The sequence below is a fragment of the Octopus bimaculoides genome, chromosome 13, assembly GCF_046866305.1.
Source record: "Octopus bimaculoides isolate indiv1 chromosome 13, ASM4686630v1, whole genome shotgun sequence".
Lineage (NCBI taxonomy): Eukaryota > Metazoa > Mollusca > Cephalopoda > Octopoda > Octopodidae > Octopus > Octopus bimaculoides.
The window spans coordinates 26,827,026-26,846,743 of NC_142940.1; the positions used below are offsets into that span (position 1 = coordinate 26,827,026).

Sequence of the window (19,718 nt, forward strand, 5' to 3'; positions counted from 1 at the left end):
GGCTTGTGACAAATGTGAAGTATCGAGAGAATATAAATGTCATTTTATAAAAAAAAAGTTTCTTTTAAAACAGTTGTAGAAAAATGTTACAACACCATACTGATGCAATCACTTCAGTATAATGATGGTGGTTATTGTTTAGCCACAAGTCAGCTCTGACTGAATCAAAGATGTTCTAATCTAAAGTATCAGACCATGCCCAGGACTATATTAACTGATGTACATTTTTTTAAAGATAGGAGTATGAAGAGAGGTATTAGGGAGATGTTTCTATGAGTGTTTCTTACTCTCATTAGAGTAGGGCATGATGATGTGGCAGCTGAGAAATCTTTATTTTTTATTCATTTCAGTCATTAGACTGTGGCCATGCTGAGGCACCACCTTAAAGAATTTTTAGTCAAATGTATTGACACCAGTACTTCCTTTTTTTTAAAGGCCTGATACTTATTCTATAGGTCACTTTGGCTGAACTGTTAAGTTATGGGGACGTAAACACACCAGCACTAGTTGTCAAGCAGTGGTGGTGAAGACAAACAGACACATGCATACGACAGGTTTCTTTCAGTTTCTGTCTACCAAATCCACTCACAAGATTTTGGTTGGCCCAACACTATAGCAGAAAACACTTACCCATGGTGCCACAGTGGGACTAAATCTAGAACCACATGGTTGGAAAACAAGCTACACTTGCACCTAAATGATGACTAAATTAACACTTAAATATACTAAGTACAACTTGCCACTCTGTACAATATCTCTAAAGAGCAGGAAGAAAAACAAAATAAACACCTGTTTCAATAGAAAAGATTTGACAATGTCTGACAGAGAGCAGTGAAAAACAGACTTCAGTGATACATTTTGATAATTAACACACATGGAAGGAAGTGACTTCCCCCCACCTCCCTACCCCATTCTTTGAGTTCTACAGTGAACCATATTGAATTGACCTGAGGGAGAGAAAAATGTGAAGTGTAATCAATGAGCAAAAGCAGATGTAAGTGATAGAAGATAGCTTTTAGAATTATATAAATCCAATAATTCAAATATAGGTGGATTGATATTTCTCTGACTTTTTAGCTGATAGTTTAGGCAAGGCTGGACATACAGCAACAAAAGAGTCTTATACTACCAAACAGTCCAACACAGTTCTTTTTCCACTCAGTCTCTCTAATAAAGACTAGTGACTGCAGAGTATAAGGTTTGTACTTTCCACAAATAAAAGTGCCTCAGCTCAAAACTGAACCAGTTTTTAACTGAGCTAGGCAGAAATTTGCATCTAATTGTAATGGTGTGGTGGTACTATGTTTTCAATAATATCAATGATTATAATAGAGGAATATGGCCAAAAACTTGGTGCTCAGAATTTAGTCAATGAAATTCACGTCAGTACTTAACTGGTACTATATTTTATTGATTGTCGAGGAATAAAAGCCAGTAAACCTGAAAGGGATGATCTTAGAAAATAAAAAGCCAAAATAAACAAAATACATACTTAACCATAACCTTAATACTAATAGTAATGGTAATAATTGTAGTAGTGAAAATTAAATCTTAGTTCATGGAGGATATGTGTATTGCCCAATGTTTTAATACCCACAGTAGTAGCAACAACAGTAGAGTCATCTCAACTGGTAGATATAGTTAAATAAATTAATCTTACTACTACTTTTATCATCCTACCTCCATCATTGGGATAAATGGTAGAGTGTTTAATCACAGCAACAATTTACTGTTTCTCTCACAATGATTTACAATAACAATAATGATTCTTTCTACTGGAGGTACAAGCCCTCAAATTTGGTGGGAGGGGACTAGTCACATTGACTCCAATGTTTCACTGGAACTTAGTTTATCGATGAAAGGCAAAGTTGACCTCGGCAGAACTTGAACTCAGAATGTTGTGGTAGACAAAATACTGCAAAGTATTTCACCCAGCATGCTAATGATTCTGCCAGCTCGCCACCTTAATAATAATCCTTTCTGCTATAGGCACAAGGCCTGAAATTTGGGGGAGGGGGATAATCAATTACACCAACCCCAGTGTTAAACAGGTACTTATTTTATCGACCCCAAAAAGATGAAAGGCAAAGTTGACCTAAGCAGAATTTGAACTCAGAACGCAGCGATAGGTGAAATACTGCTAAGCATTTCATCTAGCTTGTTAACAATTCTGCCATCTTGCAATAAGTGATAATAATGTTGATCATTTGAGTGTTTCAGTAAAATAAAAGACAAGAGTTCAAATTGTACAAGAAATAGGAAAATAAACTCAAACTTATATTAATTACTGAAAACAGGTTACAACTGCGATATATATATGCAAGAATATTCTACAAATTAAAAACATGGTTGGAATTGATATTTCAAATATTCAAGATTTCAAGAATGCATTTATCAAATATGCAGAAACCACAAATTATAAGGGAAGATAAGGCATCAAATTTTGGCACTTAAAGAATGTCTCATCATCAACACATACACACACAAAGAAAAAGTGCATGCTTTAATGTGTGATGAATAGATATACAAAAATATATACATATACGTCTGATTTATATAAATACAGACATACATACATTATACATACACATATATAAAAGCAAATACATATACATTTTTACATAATTAAAATAGTTTTATTTTTGTGCACAGCTGCACTACTCCATTAGCCCCCCCCCCCCCGCCTCTCGCTATATAAACCACTACCAAACTAAGACAGCAGGCCCTTCCTCAAAAGGAGATGTATCTAGGCATGGGAGATTCTGGGAAAAGGGTAAGACAGAAACCAATACAAATTTCCTAAACAGCTACATGTATGCACAAAGTATATGCAGAAAATACATCACTGACATAGAGATATAAACATATAAACCAAGAACCAGAAGATATTTTATTATTCTTTGAGCAGAGCCATTTCCGCATTGGTATCAAGAGGCTAAGTTTAGATAGTAGGTTAGCGCTAGTAGACACACACACAAAATAAATAAATAAATAAATAAATACAGTCATACCACTTTATATACACAATGCCTGAATGATACAGTTCTATATTTAAGAGATGAGGAATCATGTACATTATTTTCATTTGACGGATATTTGTCCTCATCTTGCATGTTGTTAACACGTTTCGGCTGATATACCCCACCAACCTTCATCAGATGTCTTGGGGAAATGTGTTAACAACAAACAAGATGAGGACAAATATCCGTCAAATGTAAATAATATAAATAATGCCTGAATTGTTATGAATTTTGACTATCTTATAGTTTGGGGTTTAGTAACATTGTGCTGCACTTTGAGTGGTGTTTTGTACTAGAACGCCAGACAGACCAAAGCCATGTGAAAGAATTTAGTAAAAAGAAACAACAGGAAGACCATAGTACACATACACAAACATATACATGTATACATACAAACATGCATAACTGATAGTATACATACACATGTTTTTATGTCAACTTTCCTATACTTGCACAGGTCAATCAAAGCAAATGCTCTTGCAGAAATCCAACACTCATATGTATACACACACACACATACACCAAAATGTATTCAAACTTTAATGGCTGATGACTCACTAAATTTTCATTTCTTTTTAGATTTAACCCATTAGAAATAATGAAAGGAGCCAGACCAAACTTTGAACAAAGGAAATTTGTCCCAAAGTGCTACTGGAAGCTGGAAAACGCAGTCAAAGGGTAAAGGCAGTTGGTAGGGTGGTTTCAAAGAATCTTACTATCATTCAAATTAAAGAGAGATTTCAAGGGGATGGAACTGTTCAGAATGTCCAAAAGAAATGTTTCAAAACATTAAGGATATTGATGAGCCCCAAAGAAAGACATGTGTTACCATTGTTAAAAAAAGAATTTGTGCAGCAAGTGAATTGTGAGATAGGAATTTCATAATAAAGCATCCATCACATTTTGAAGTGCTGTCATTGTAAGAGTTACATACTAAGAACAATCCATGCACTCGGTTAAGATGATACAGAACCAAGGGGTAATAGGTAAAGATGTGTAGAAGGTGCACACTTTCTGACAAAGACAATTGGAGTAATGAGGATATATTTAAATTAAATGGCTCAATTAACTATCACAATTGCACCTACTAAATACCTGAGCATCTGCATATTAAGGAAGAAAATTATGTTAATTTGTCAAGACTTACACAATGGTATGCCTTATAATCAAAAGGATCAATGATATTGTGAAGGGTCCCATTGACTTCACCTTACACTGACGCGGTGTCGTACCAAGGATTCAAGTAAATTTTGAAGATAGGGAATCTTATTTCCAGTAAGATAGAACACACCATAGTTATGTCAGAGCTTACCTTGATGAGATTTTTTCCACTCAGGTAGACTGAACAAAGACATTCAGTAGAATACATTCTGTGTTCAAACATCACACCACCAAACGTTTTGTGCATATATATATATATATATATATATATATACACATACGTACATACATACATACATATATATATATATATATATATATATATATATATGAGTCACCATGATAGATCACTGACCACAACATTTAAATTTTTTTCTCCTTTCTCTATTCCCAAGCATTAAACTAATACATCCTTTTGTTTACACCACCTGTCCTCGTCTGTTGTTTTTTCGTAAATTCTCCATATACACACACACACATATATATATATACATACACACACACACACACATATATATAATTTAACAGGAATGCTTAAAAATTAAGCTTACAGCATAAAACCAGCAACAGCCACCAAACTGAAGGAAGTCTTTGAACAAGAATACACACAAACAATGAACAAATTGTTTCATGATGCTTGTGATTACATTGTGTTATCAGCAGTGTACGAACCAGAATGTCTATGGATTTAGAAATAGGGATTTGTATAAAAAAATTAAATTTTGTCTGTAGGTTACATGAAATTTTGAAAAAAGAAATCTATTTTGGTAAACACTGACTTTACAATCATTCGATGACTGTATACATTGGGGGGAGTGAAAGAGACACAAGCTCTGTGTGCACATCATTACACTTCCATTCTTCCCTTGATTGTGCCCTTATTCTCTGACTATGCTATTTCCCCATCATCTTCGATATCATGTGACAAATGTATGGGAGCACACACCTATTGTGTGTATGACGTTTGCATTCTGCATCATTGCATGAAAGTGTTGACCTAAAAATAATAACATCTGTTGTCACTATCAGCAAATTGTCCTCTAGGTAGAATAAAAAAATTCCTCACTTTAGACACAGATAAATGTTCGTGACAGGAATGGCATACAACTGTAAAACAATATAGCAATAGCTTGTATTTGTGCTGAGCTAACACAGAAAAAAGACTAAAACGAATGAGATTCATATATATATATATATATCTGTCTTTTCTTTTCTGTTTTTTTTTTTGTTGCTTCAGTCATTTGACTGCGGCCATGCTGGAGCATCGCATTTAGTTGAACAAATCGCCCCCCTCCCCACGACTTATTCTTGTAAGCTAAGTACTTATTCTATTGGTCTCTTTTGCCGAACCGCTAGATTACAGGGATGTAAACACACCAACATCAGTTGTCAAGGGATTGTGGGGTGGGGGTGGAGAGACAAACACAGACACACAAGCACACACACATATATATATATATATATATATATACGATGGGCTTCTCTCAGTTTCCGTCTACCAAACCCACCCACAAGGCTTTAGTTGGCCCGAGGCTATAGTAGAAGACACTTGCCTATGGTGCCACATAGTGGGACTGAACCTGGAACCATGTGGTTCTTATCACAGAGCCATGCCTGTGCGTATGTATGTATGTGTGTGTGTGTGTATATATATATATATACATATGTGTGTGTGTGTGTGTGTGTATATGTATATATATATATATATATATATATATATATATATATATATATATATATATATACGCATACACACACACACACACACACAAACGCATCGTAGGAAATGTTTTGTAATACTTGTTGCAATACACTGTACTCTTATCGTTTATTGTTATGGTCAATTTTGCTTGTCAATCATTTGAAGTTCATAAATGAAATTTGACAGTGTTCATTACTGTGCATTACACACTGATGGCAAAGTCTGTGATATTATGTCAAGCTATATCTGCCCTTGCCTTTCGTTGGGTGACACCAGTAGTAGTATAAAGGGAAGACTTACACGATGGACACCAGCTGGTATTCTATAAAAATGTTACACAGGCCTGCACCTTGGTGAGGAACTTTACAGGTTTTGTTCATCTTACATGTGTATACACAGATACACACACATATCTAATCCAACTATGTTGACATAAAGTTCTATGTTTTCATAATTCTAAACATACTAGTCTTATTTACCACACGTAAAAGAAAATCAGTATAAAATATGCACCCACACACACATAAACTAACTTTACAATCAGTATGTGTTACATGCTGCCATTTCTGCACTTGTATTGTAGTTATCTGTTGACCTATCTTAAGGTGACTTCATGTAAACACATTAGAAAATACTACATTGTAAGACATTAATATTTAGCACTTCCATCTAACATACTCATATCACATTCTTTCATTGCTGTTTCCAACCCCCAATAATCTACACTGCATAATGTTACCTATTGCTGCATTAGGTTGAAGAGACGGGCAGTTTTGTAAAAGTACAAGCTATTGGAATTTGTTGATAAGTTAGAAGCTGTTGAAGTGAACAAAAGGTGCTGTACATTGCTCTCACTACTCACAAACTGATGCTTCATCATGAAGGTATGTTTAGAGGTTACTCATTATTCTAGCATATTATAAGTGCCATGCTACCCTTTGGTTTCAATAAACTTATAATAATATCATGGTAAAGGGGCTTGGTCAGGGTATCCTGTTCGGAATATATTTGAATGTCCATGGAAATTACTTTCAGGTTGCTGTTCATATATTTGGAGTGAGAACTGCTTTCATGACAAGTTACATTGCTGAATAAAACCTAAAAAAAATTTGCAAATAGAACTCCCAACTAGCAGTCAAATAACCTTATTAAGTGGCTTTGTTTCCAGGGAACTTTAACAAGTTGACCCAAGTAAAGTCAAAATTAATATTAACCTGAGATGCCCCTAGTTCTAGGACTCAAACACCCTGTTCTAAAGTAATCTAAATTAATGACTTCCATCAAAATTCCATGCTAATTTAAATTCCAAGCAGCAGTTTAATAATGACAAAATTATTTTACTAAATTCTTAATTATTTTAAAAATCAAGTGAAACAAAGGGAGAGTGTTTTAGCAGAAATACGGTAATGAAAAGGTTAAACTAGTATTTGCTGGATGCTTATACTATGAAGAAATTGGAAATTTCAACAGATCAAGCACTATTATACTGCTATATTTATATATTTAACAGTTGACGTCAAACTACATATAGTCATAATGTTGGTGAATACTGACAAAACATCACTGTTAACCTCAGCTTCAAAATGCAGGAAAAAATGCACCTACTTTCCTCACACAATATACAAATGTCCAAAACCATCCAACCTATTTGATAAAGAAGAACAGAACACCTACACACAAAAGAACTCTTTTGTTACCATCATTTTGTAATTATCTTTCTCCAGAATTGCAAAAGCTACAAAGTAGAGACTTTGTGTAGCTTTATTCATTAGACAGAAACAGTTTTTAAGATTTATTTAAAAGGAACTACAACTTCATCTGGATAATGCTACAAAATAGTCTTATGGTCTTACAAAAAATTCTATGTAGAAAGAGGTGGCAGGTATATGCACAAGCATAGCAGAATGTACAGTCTTAAAGAAACTAAAGTTCTGTAATAAATACAAACGACGCAAAAGATTTTAAGAGTGATATAACTATTGGAATACAATGAGAATTTATATTATTCTTTTATTTGTTTCAGTCATTTACCTGCAGCCATGCTGGAGCACTGCCTTTAGCTGAACAAATCGACCCCAGGACTCATTCTTTGTAAGCCTAGTACTTATTCTATCGGTCTCTTTTGCCAAACTGCTAAGTTGCAGGGATGTAAACACACCAACATCGGCTGTCAAGCAATGGCGGTGGGGACACACACCACACTCAGATATGCAAACACACACACATGTAGTTTCCATCCACCAAATCCACTCACAAGGCTTTGGTTGGCCTGAGGTTAAGCCTTTAGTGTTCGCATTATTCTGCCAAAATTAATGCTTTTTTATCCACATTGTTTTGAACTAATCATGCATTATCTTGTGGCTATGAGATTTTGATGAGGTAGCTGTAATTTTTAAAACGATATTGTAGGGTTGGTGTGAGAGGCCAGATCTGGTCAGTTTGAACATAAAACAGACAGAATACTTTTGGCCGGTTTAAATGCTAAAGGGTTAAAGTAAAAGACACTTGGCCAAGGTACCATGCAATAGGACTGAACCCGGAACCATGTGGTTGGTACGCAAGCTACTTACCATAATGAACATCTATATGAACACTGGCCAAAATTTGTGATAGAAATGTAATGTTTGTAGGATATGTTTCCTGGATAACACCAAGTACACTCAAAATTTAAAGTAATGTTTTAAAACATAATTTTCTTGTACAACTGCATTAGATTTGGATTTACAGGTCAGCAAAAGAAAGAAAACTTACAAAAACTTAAAAATACAGTTAAAATTTATTAGCAGACTAAGAAACTATTAAGGATAATCATTGAATGGGAGAAAGAGAGTCTGCCAAATGTCGACCCAACAGAGGGACCAGCTATCTGAGATGACAGTTCCATGGTAGATAAAGCAATTATGAGTATGAAGACAGGGAAGGCCCCCGGCCCATCAGGAATCACTGCAGAGATGCTCAAAATATCTGGCAGTGTCGGCTATAGCCTAATCACCCGTATTGCTAACCAGGTGATACACGAAGGAGTCATACCCAATGACTGGTGTAGCAGCACCTTAGTCAACTGCTACAAAGGTAAAGGTGACGCTTTAGATACAAATAATTACAGAGGTATCAAGCTATTAGATCAGGTAATGAAAGTCACAGAGAGAGTCATAGCCCAACTAATTAGGGAGAGAGTCAGCTTAGATGAGATGCAGTTTGGGTTTGTGCCAGGGAAAAGCACCACTGATGCTATATTTCTGGTAAGACAGCTGCAGGAGAAATACCTAGCCAAGGATAAACCTCTGTACCTGGCTTTCGTTGACATGGAGAAAGCCTTTGACAGGGTCCCCCAATCCCTTATCTGGTGGTCAATGAGGAAACTAGGGATAGAAGAATGGTTAGTGAGAGCTGTGCAAGCCATGTACAGAGACGCTGTCAGTAAGGTGAGGGTTGGCAATGAGTACAGTGAAGAATTCCGGGTAGAGGTAGGGGTCCACCAAGGTTCTGTCCTCAGCCCCCTCCTATTTATCATTGTCCTCCAGGCGATAACAGAGGAATTCAAGACAGCCCTGGGAGCTCCTCTATGCTGATGACCTTGCACTAATTGCCGAATCACTATCAAAACTAGAGGAGAAGTTTCAGGTGTGGAAGCAGAGACTAAAATCGAAGGGCCTTAGGTTCAACTTAGCTAAAACCAACGTTCTAATAAGTAGGGAGGTAGACAAAACACAGACCCCTTCAGGTAGATGCCCTGCTCGATCTGTAGAAAAGGTGTAGGTAGAAACTCTATAAGATGTACCCAGTGCAAGCTATGGACACATAAGAGGTGCAGCAATATCAAAGGCAGGTTAACTAGGAAGTTAGTTTTTGTATGTGGCAGATGTTCAGGTGCAATAAACACTGAAAATATGCAGAAAACAACTTCTGTCTCATTCTAAGGAGAAAAACTAGAGGCAGTTGATAGCTTCCGCTATCTGGGTGACCAAGTTAGTAGTGGGGGTGGGTGCGCTGAAAGTGTAGCTGCTAGAATAAGAATAGCCTGCGCAAAGTTCAGAGAGCTCTTACCTCTGTTGGCAATAAAGGGCCTCTCGCTCAGAGTAAAAGGCAGACTGTATGACGCATGTGTACGAACAGCCATGCTACATGGCAGTGAAACATGGGCCTTGACTGCTGAGGATATGCGTTAGCTCGCAAGGAATGAAGCCAGTATGCTCCGATGGATGAGTAATGTCAGTGTGCATACCCGACAGAGTGTAAGTATCTTGAGAGAAAAGTTGAACCTAAGAAGCATCAGTTGTGGTGTGCAAGAGAGACGATTGCACTGGTATGGACATGTGGCGAGAATGGATGATGATAGCTGTGTGAAAAAGTGCCACACCCTAGCAGTTGAGGGAACCCGTGGAAGAGGCAGGCCCAGGAAGACCTGGGATGAGGTGGTGAAGCACGACCTCCGAACTTCAGGCCTCACCGAGGCAATGACTTCTGACCGAGACCTTTGGAAATATGCTGTGCATGAGAAGACCCGGCAAGCCAAGTGAGACCAAAATCCCTGTTGGGGCAAGCGAAAGCGAAATAGTGATGGCACCAGTACCAGTAACTCACTAAGAGCACTGTCCGAGCGTGATCGTTGCCAGAGCACCAGCTGCCTGGCTTCGTGCCGGTGGCACGTAAATAGTGCCATTTGAGCATGACCGTTACCAACGTCGCATTCCTGGCACGTGATAAAGACATTCGAGCGAGTTCGTTGCCAGTCCCGCTGGACTGGCTCCTGTGCAGGTGACACGTAAAATACACCATTTCGAGCGTGGCCGTTGCCAGTACCCCCTGACTGGCCTTCGTGCTGGTGGCACGTAAAAGCACCCACAACACTCTGAGTGGTTGGCGTTAGGAAGGGCATCCAAACTCTGCCAAATCAGATTGGAGCCTGGTGTTGCCATCTGGTTTCACCAGTCCTCAGTCAAATCGTCCAACCCATGCTAGCATGGAAAGCGGATGTTAAACGATGATGATGATGATGGGTCTGATGAGTCAATATTAAACTATATTATTTCCATATCTTTTACTCTTCTACTTGTTTCCGTCATTTGACTGCAGTCATGCTGGAGCACTACCTTTAATTGAGCAAATTGACCCCAGACAGAATACTTTTGGCCGGTTTAAATGCTAAAGGGTTAAAGTAAAAGACACTTGCCCAAGGTGCCATGCAGTAAGACTGAACCCGGGACCACGTGGTTGGTAAGCAAGCTACTTGCCACACAGCCACCCCTGCACCTATGTTTACAACAACATTGAGGTATTAGTTTTATTTCTCCAATTATCCCAACTCTTTAGCAGTCCTACAACTGTATCTCAGTGACACTATTCTAACATGATATATACTATATAACATGATATATAACATGATATATAACATGATATATACTATACCAAAATAGATGACATTCATAGGTGATTGCCATTCTATTTGGATTCTGAAAAAATTAATTAGGAAGATAGTATAATAATTTGTGAGATTCACATGATATAAAAAAACTCCTTCAACACTAGGAATCACTAGCCATTTTGATTAATGTAAAAATCTTCAAAAAGTAAATAAATGAAAAATGGTCAAATCTAAAAGATTCATTATTCTGTCAGTTAAACATTTACAGAACTCTTCTCTAAATTGAACACTTTACACCTTCATTAAAGAAAACAACAAATCGTCATTTGACACAGACTAAACAAACCTGGCAAAATTACTAAATATCAAAGTGAAAAGAAACCAATTGCCATATCTAAAAATTACACTCGAAGAAAGTTCCTGAAAAATACTAATCCTACAAGAATTTTACCCGGTTCCTTCATTACTGGGATTAATTTTATCTAATTTTTTTAGCTACTGATAACAGCTTTGCCATTATTTTGCTTTAACGATAACAAATTTCTTTAGGAAATAAATATATGAAAAACAGCCAAAATAAACTTCTTTGAATCTTCACCAACTACTTTAAAACTGATAAATTTACAGTTGTTAGTTAGAGGTTTGAGAGTGTCCATTTGTGAATGAATTCCAATCAGATAAGGGGTACTTTTCTGGATGCGATCTAGGTTGTCTGCCTCATTAGTAGTAGCATCTCCACAATGGAGCAGCACTCACTTGAGTGGAGTACCATCAACTGCTGGGTATATTCTCTGAAGAAAAAAATCAGTCATTGGAATGCAGCCCTAACAATGTTAAAGAATGAAGTCTCTAGTAGAATGTTGTTATTTGTGTTTAGCGAGGATGTGGTGTATTGGTATTATTTTGCTGGTAAAAAAGAAACAAGATTGGTACACAACCCCTGAACAATGCTCTCGAAGCTGATGAAATCAATGTAGGTTTGGCATGCAGCAGTGTCTAGGCTACATATAGGTGTTGCATATTAGGGAGGAATGAAAGTCATGATATATAGAAATTTGGAGACAAAACCAAAACCTGGGAAACACCAGAGATAATTTAAGTGTGGGACAGAGAAAGCTCCATCAATACATACCACTATGATGCAATCAGGAAGCTACTAATCTAAGATGTGAAATATGGGTGGAGTCTGTAAGCAGGAGGTTGAGAATTGCATACCCGAGATGGTTGAATGCTTTCCTGATGGTGAGGGCAAAACTATTGCTTTCACTGAACCTCTTCCAAGTGGATCAAGTGGAAGCTTTCCAGGTGGTCACTGAGGAGAGAGAGAAGTCCAAAGGATTGGAGGGTGATATATTAAGCATCATTTTAAGGCTCCAGATGCATCATCAACAAATTATGCAAAGGTATGGCTAAAGTTGACAGAAAACCTAACATACAAAAAGTGTCAATAAGATGAATTAAACTGACAAAAATGAAGCATTCTACTTAAATAATTACATAATACCATTTACAATATTAATGCTTACATTTAAAGAAAAATAAGAAATTTGCCTAATTTTAGCCTATCTGTTATCAACCTGCCTGACACCATGTGATTTTTTTTTTTTTGTTGTCCTAAATCTGCACCCTTCCAAACTCTGGCTATAATTACCAATACATACTTAAATGATGATGTCAATGTGAAATTTTATTGGTTTCTTAGGGATAACATTTGATTTCTCTAAATAAACACTTCCTATACATTGTCCAACAAACATTATGATGATAATTTTTACAAATGAGTACAAAGAGATTTTTCACGTAGTTTGGTTCAACAAATAAGGAAATATATTCAATTTTGGTCACAGGTTCATTAGAAACATTATCAGTTTTGATACTTAACCAAATTAAAATTTGAGAAATTCTTAAAATCTAAGCACTAGTACGAATTATTTTTTATAAATTTAACCTTTAAACCAACTGATATGTAAGTTTGTGCGTGTTTAAAATTTCAGTCACATTCAACCAGTGATGTAGTCAAATATATTGTTTAAAAATACAGTATAGTAATATATTAAGTTACGTTTTAACTAACATATTCCAACAAATTTATACTGTTCTAATCCCAAAGATCTATTTATGAATTTAAAAAAATGATAAAGGTTTATTTTACAAATCATTCAGCCATATTTTATGGATATACACTTCATGGATAAAGTTAACCAGAAGACTGAGGTTCACTACACTGTGGAGAATAACAACCCAGCAACAACTTAATATCTCCATATATAACAGTTTTTTTAATTTCCCTCTGTGCTGGCCAGACCTGGCTCCTCACACCTACCCTACATTGTCATTCTAAAAATATACAATCACATCACTTAAACCTCAAAGCTAAAAAACGATACCTGGTTAATCCCAAAACAAAGTGAATAAATAAGCATTTAATTTGACAAAGTAATCTAAATGCTGAAGTGTTAAAGCAGCGTTTAGAGATAAGACCCAAACTATTACCAACCTACTTTACAGTATGGAGTGTGTGCATTTTATCCAACTACCAAAGAATATCTGCAACAGGATCAAGAGTTCCTTTTACCCATTTCCCACTTTTGTTTGCAGATTCCACATCTGTTACTCAATGGCCATCTGCAGTTTCTATCTACAAGATTTCATATAAAGCTTTGGTTGACCCACTTAACTCCCAACTTTAATATTATGAACTAATATTTTCAAAGAATTATGTGAGAAATGGACAATGCGTGACATTTAAATTTAAACACTTATGTAAAGAAATCTTAGAAAATCTCTGCAGAGCTGATAGATCTACATGTGTTAGTGCATACGTAACTGAGATTATGTATTTATATACCATGAGGTAGACATTTGACCTCTGTAAATAACCAATAGCTCAATGAAAACATAATTCTGTATCTGGGCCACAATCTGCAAAAATATTCAGATAACAAAGGACTAAGAATTCCCTACTGCAAAATAAAAAGGGGGAAAAAAAAAGGTTTCAATAATTTGAAACCAGTTTTAATATCCTGAAAATTTTGCATGAACATCTAAATTAAAGTGGATATTTAACTAAATGTGAAAGTAACACAACCAGCCAAAAATTAGATATATGGTCTTCAGTTGTCACATAATAATTAGTGACATAGCAACAGTATACAAACAAAAAATATATTGATTTAAATCTGTCAATTATTACGGAAACCAACTTTTATATTAGAAAGTTAATACATTTTTTTGACTACAAAAAAATATTTTCTTTGATTCTATTCTTAATTAGTAATTGTTCATGGAATAAATGTTAATATTGGTTTCAAATTTTGGCACAAGGCCAGCAATTTCGAGGGAAGGTATAAGTCAATTACATTGACCCCAGTACTTAACTGGTACTTATTTTATCGCCCCAAGCAGCATTAAAAATGCTAATATTAATCACTGTTAAGGTAGTAAGCTGGCAGAATCATTATCATGCGGGATAAAATGCACAGAGACATTTCATGTGTCTTTACATTCTAAATTCCAATTCCACCAAAGTCAACTTCCATGTGGTGTATGGCCCTCATGAAGGCAATGTTATCTATTTTCCCTAAATATTATTCTAAAATATGTATATTTATAATTACTAATGTTATTGTTTGAAAACGTTGCTGCTGTCATAAGAATTTATAAACTTTCAAGAGAACATGAAATATTTCTTTTTTTTTTTTTTTGGAATTTGGAACTATTTATAAAGCTATAAATAATAGCATGTAAATATTGGGTTGAAAAATGCTTGTGCAACGAAAAAGTTAAAAGCTACCTATGTTTTCTCGCTTTTGAAAACAATCAACACTGAATGTTACATATATGAGGAGAATACAATGTACACATATATTAATTATCCACATTGAAAATACAATATAATGTGCATATTAATTATCCACACAACAGTAACGATCATTTTGATTGACAAGAGGCAGTTAAAAACTCCAAGTAGGATGGAACAAAAAAAAAATTGTCACAAGAGACCAAATTAAGGTAACAAAATGCTACAAAAGGGGGCTACAATAACATTTTTGCACAGAGGAGGGTGGGGTAACATGCAATAACTGAAGTAATATATTTATAATTATTTAATATTATGATTTCTACCTGTCTTTGCTCACAGTTGTATATTGGTAAAGAAAGAATCACAGCAAGATGAAGAATACTCCTAAGATGTGTGGGAGATAATATACAGTTGTCGTCTAAGATTTCCTCTGCCTACAAAATAAAATAGAAACAATCAATAGTATTGATATATAGCACACACACAAATGTGTATACACACACGTACATACTACTTCCATTTAAATTTTATGTTGGTTTTCCATTCTAGCATGAGTCCCTTTCTTTCACTAACCTTTACTGATTCTTCAAGTACTCCTCTTTACACACACTTGAAAATACAAAGCTAGTAAGTGATTTGTTAACAAGTGAAGACACATCATTACTGCTCAGCAATTTTCAAATAGAGATGTGAATGAACACACACAAGGCAGTTTCCAACTATTAAGTCCATCTATAAAAGATCTGATTGACATATGAGTATAATAAACACTTGCTCATGATGTCACATATTGGGACTGCCCACAAAGCTATGTAGTTGAGAGGTAAACTTTTTCAAGACAGGAATGACTTAACGTGTGAGTGTATATATGTTGTTCCTCCTTGTTTTGACATTCCATTAAAGCAATGTCGTTCATTTCCAATTTTCTACAAGAACATGTCTGACCATGGGAAAATATTACCATACCAACATACACACACACATGTACACATAAAAACACATATATACATACATTTACATATAATACATATAAGTTAATGTAATCATATCTGTCAACTGCACATAGATGGCCAATGAAATGGTCTGGTTATGTAACAAAGTGATGTAATACATGACTAAGCAAAATAACCATTCTATAGAAACAGTCGTAATGAAACATCCCTATTCTTATTTTTTTATTATCATATTTACACCAAGATAAATGTGCAATACATTTTTACATAGAATGGGTTTACATCATGTTAGATATAAATTAACTAGTTAATGGTGTAATTCCTCCGAGTACCCTGTTAGCCAATTACACACTTGTAAAATATATAATAATAATAAATGCCAAAACAAATTTCTATGTGTCAGTGTGTCACACTTTGACCCCTCTCTCACTATTCAATGACACTTGTACCATTCCTCATGTTGGGGTGAGAGTAATAGTAGGCATAGAGACGGTGAGGGTAGTAGTAGATTGACGGCTGTGATGGTAACGGGCTGATAGAAATAGTATGTGCTGTATTTGTGATAGAGGCTGAGGCAACGGTGATTTGCTGGTAGCCAAGGCAGGCAGTCAGGGATGACAGTGATAGTAAGTGATTTGAAAGACAGTGGTAATGGTGGTGGCATCAGAAGTCTGCATGGTGTGTATGGCAGTTGTGGTGGCAATGGTAATGGTTGAAAACAATCAACAGAAAGAGAGACAGACAGACAGACAGACAGAGAGAAAGAAAGAGGTTAGATAGAAAAAAATTGTACTGACACCCAAATGAGAAGACAAAAAAAATGTTTATTTTGCAGCTTTGCAATAAGTTCCAAGTCAACAAATTATATCATTGTTTTGATGAAAATTGTTTATTGCTTGAAAAATATTGGTCAAGTTTAATAAAATTTAATATGTACTCAATGCACAAAGTGTCATTGTTGGGCCTAAGGCTTAATGAAGAACCCTCCACAGGAGCTAGCTTCTAAGTTATATGCCTAAATAAGGATGAGTGGAGATCTATATTAGGGAACTCTCGGTTAGCATTTAAAAAACTTTTTATTAAAAAATTTTTTTTTTGAATCTTTTTTTTATTTTCTAAAAGTTTGAAAGTTGATAGTAACTTGTGCCGACATGAAATCAAAACCTCAGATATCTTATTCAGCAATAATTTTTTTTATCTGTTCTTAATAAATTTATGGCTTCTTTCAAACAAAGTCTACAGGCTTTTGTAAGCGTATTATATGATAGACCATTTTACGGAGTATATTCTATTACTATATTTTAATTTATTTATACATATGGCCAAAGCAGTAGAATTTTTTGTATTCTTGTTAACAAACGAATTCATATGTGCCCTATATCTAATCTTGAAATTTGTATTGCTTCCAATGTATACTTTGTTAACCTCATTTAAAGTATTTACTTCACACTTATATACTACATTATTTTGGGAGCGACAATTGCAACTTTCTTTCACAGGACCAACCATTCCTTTATTATTATTTCTTTTGTTACAATTAGTATTTGTCAAATTTCATATTTTAAGCCAATTATTTGTGGCAATAATCAATCCGAGGTTCGATGTTGTGGAGTAAGAAAGTTTCAGAGTCAATTTCTTAAAAATAGAGTGGTACGTATGTGTTGAAGGAAGATTATTCTCAATTAATTTCAAGAATAACTAGTGGGGTAAAGCAAATAATATCCCATTTCCACACTGCTTTTTTTTATATAGAATTTCCCATTTACATTACTATTCCCCACATTATTATAATTTAAATTGTCATTTTTTTTTGTATTATATCTCCATTGATACCCCTTTAATTATGCTGTTAATGACACATTTTGGGTAGTTAGATATGTTGATACACTGGATAGTCTAATTATTCTTTAAGGATAGAATAGGCCATTTTCCAAGTTCATGGTAACATCTAAAAAATTCACAATCTTAAACCTGTTTTCAAAAGTGATATTTAAATTATATCCCTTAGAGACCCTAATTAATTGTTTCCTAATCCTATAAATTTTTTATGAGTAAAGGTTCAAAATGGCAAATAAAGCATCATCCCTATATAATTCCCTGCTAATATTTGGAAATTTATCCTTAATAATTGATAATAAGAATAGTCCAACTATGTCAGTGACTAGGGCAGGTTCAGAGGATCACATCGTAACATTGAAATTATCCGGGATATCGCTACAGGTACAATATTTCTCATTATACAAGATTAATGTTTTTCTGGCAGTTTGAATTATCTCTCTTTCCAAAGGAGAAATGTTTTTAAACCTATTTGTAAATGCCGATGCCTTATCTAAAAGATTCGGAGATATTGACTGATAATAATTATCAATGTCAAATTGTATAAATTAAGTTTATTCATCAAAATATTAGGTTTCAAGCGCTCCAGTATTACAATCCAAAGAAAAGTAGTCATCGTAAAAGAATGCTTTCCACCTCACACTTCTGATGAACTCACTGTATTTTGTGTTCCCACAACAAAGGAATTTAACATGCGAAAATCTGTTTTCCACTTGATTTATGCGATATTTTGCTCATATACAGCACTAATTAGGTGCACTGCAGCAAAGGTTTACCTTTATTTCTTATTATTCAAGTCAAGCACTCCTTGCAGCATTAGCTTCTGGAGCGACAATTTCTAGGGCTGTCCATGAAAAATATCCCATATACATATACAAATACACATATATATATACGTACATATACACATTCAGATATACACACATATATACATACATATACACATATATATACATAAACATATATATACACACATATATACACACACATATACATATATATATATACACATACATATATACATATATATACACACACATATATACATACACACATATACATATATGTGTATATATATATATATATATATAGGCATATATATATATATATAGGCATATATATATATATATATATATATATATAGGCATATATATATATATATATATATAGGCATATATATATATATATGCATATATATATATATATATATATATAGGCATATATATATATATATATAGGCATATATATATATATATATATATATATATAGGCATATATATATATATATATATATATAGGCATATATATATATATATATATATATATAGGCATATATATATATATATATATATATATATATATATAGGCATATATATATATATATATATATATAGGCATATATATATATATATATATATATATATAGGCATATATATATATATATATATATATAGGCATATATATATATATATATAGGCATATATATATATATATATATATATATATATAGGCATATATATATATATATATATATATATATATATATATATATATATATATAGGCATATATATATATATATATATATATATATATATATATATATATATATATATATATATATATATATATATATATATATAGGCATATATATATATATAGGCATATATATATATATATATATATATAGGCATATATATATATATATATATATATAGGCATATATATATATATATATAGGCATATATATATATATATATAGGCATATATATATATATATATATAATATATATATATATATATATATATAGGCATATATATATATATATAGGCATATATATATATATATATATATATATATATATATATTATATAGGCATA

General features: G+C 34.0%; 1 protein-coding gene across 1 annotated transcript in view; it reads right to left on the reverse strand.

Annotated features, from left to right (window-relative positions):
- The window catches only part of LOC106883375 (uncharacterized), a 52,253-nt gene that overhangs the window by 24,524 nt on the left and 8,011 nt on the right, over nucleotides 1-19,718 (reverse strand). Inside the window, exon 2 of the mRNA XM_089361577.1 lies at nucleotides 15,374-15,484. The gene's annotated coding sequence lies outside the window, so the exon portion shown is untranslated. The remainder of the gene's footprint in view (nucleotides 1-15,373; nucleotides 15,485-19,718) is intronic.